Genomic DNA, 1,175 nt, shown 5'->3' on the forward strand with positions numbered 1-1,175 from the left:
CATTCCTGTGGATAAAAGCAGAAATTTCGTTAGGGGGAGTTCCTTTACTGTTTTTGTAGTTTGGCAGCTGTCAACATCTGAAAATATCATCTCACCCAAACTGTTGAAAGAAAGAAACCTTTTGATTTCCCCCTCGAGACTTTGAGACTGAAAATGGAATCTTTGTAGTCCCAGCTCCATCTCAGATGATATCCCCCCATTATATGCTAGTTGGCAGAAATATGTAATTCCTAAACAGTTAATTAAATAAGTTTTATCACTTAAACTTTCTTTCAAAAGGAAAAAATACTGGAGTAAATCTCCAACATGCTTTTCTCTTTATTAACAATCGTAAGAGATTAAACATCACATTTCTTGCATCATTAATAATGCGAATTAGTTTTTGTTTATGTCTCACATAAGACTATAATTAGAAGTAAATATTTAATGCCCAAATCAGAAAACCAAATCTTACAACACAGAATGTCTTATCTAGCTACAGGAAGTTAATGTGAGAAAGACTGCATGCACTAAAATTTTTGTTCATTTAACCTTTCTTGGTTTTACTTCACTATCAATGGATTAGTTTGTAACTATTTATTAAACAATAATAATTGCTATACTTTTTTCCCTTCCATCTTTAGAGATGCAAATAACATATTTTATAATACATTTAACATTATTAAACATAGGTGAATATATATGTAACTGAAGTTTTAATGTTATATAAATTTAAAAATCTAAAAGCAAGCTAGATCATTATTCAGAATGGAATTTAGAAATTTATTTATTGACATCAGTTTTGATGCTTTTAGTTAAAATATTTGTTAATGTGCTGACAATGGAAAACTATTTGTGGGTTTTTGAGCATTATCAGCATTCTATAGATGTGGTATTTTCATTTTATCATTTGGGTAAAAAATATCTATGGCATGAAGCTAATTTCTTCCTTGAGATAGTTTAGTTAATATCATTATTTATCGATGGAATTTTCCAGATTATTTCTACAACTTCACTTTTCACTTGAAATGGTATGTGAGTATAGAATGTAACTCACCAATGAATTCATCATAAGGTGGAGGTTAGTATAGAAACTCAATTAGAGATGAAAAAGCAACATCTGTTAACCAAACACAATCAATTTTTATCTTCTATCAAACTTAATTTTATAGCAATGTCCAACCATTTTTTAAAAA

This window comes from Propithecus coquereli, unplaced genomic scaffold, assembly GCF_000956105.1.
Source record: "Propithecus coquereli isolate 6110/MARCELLA unplaced genomic scaffold, Pcoq_1.0 Scaffold182, whole genome shotgun sequence".
Classification (NCBI taxonomy): domain Eukaryota; kingdom Metazoa; phylum Chordata; class Mammalia; order Primates; family Indriidae; genus Propithecus; species Propithecus coquereli.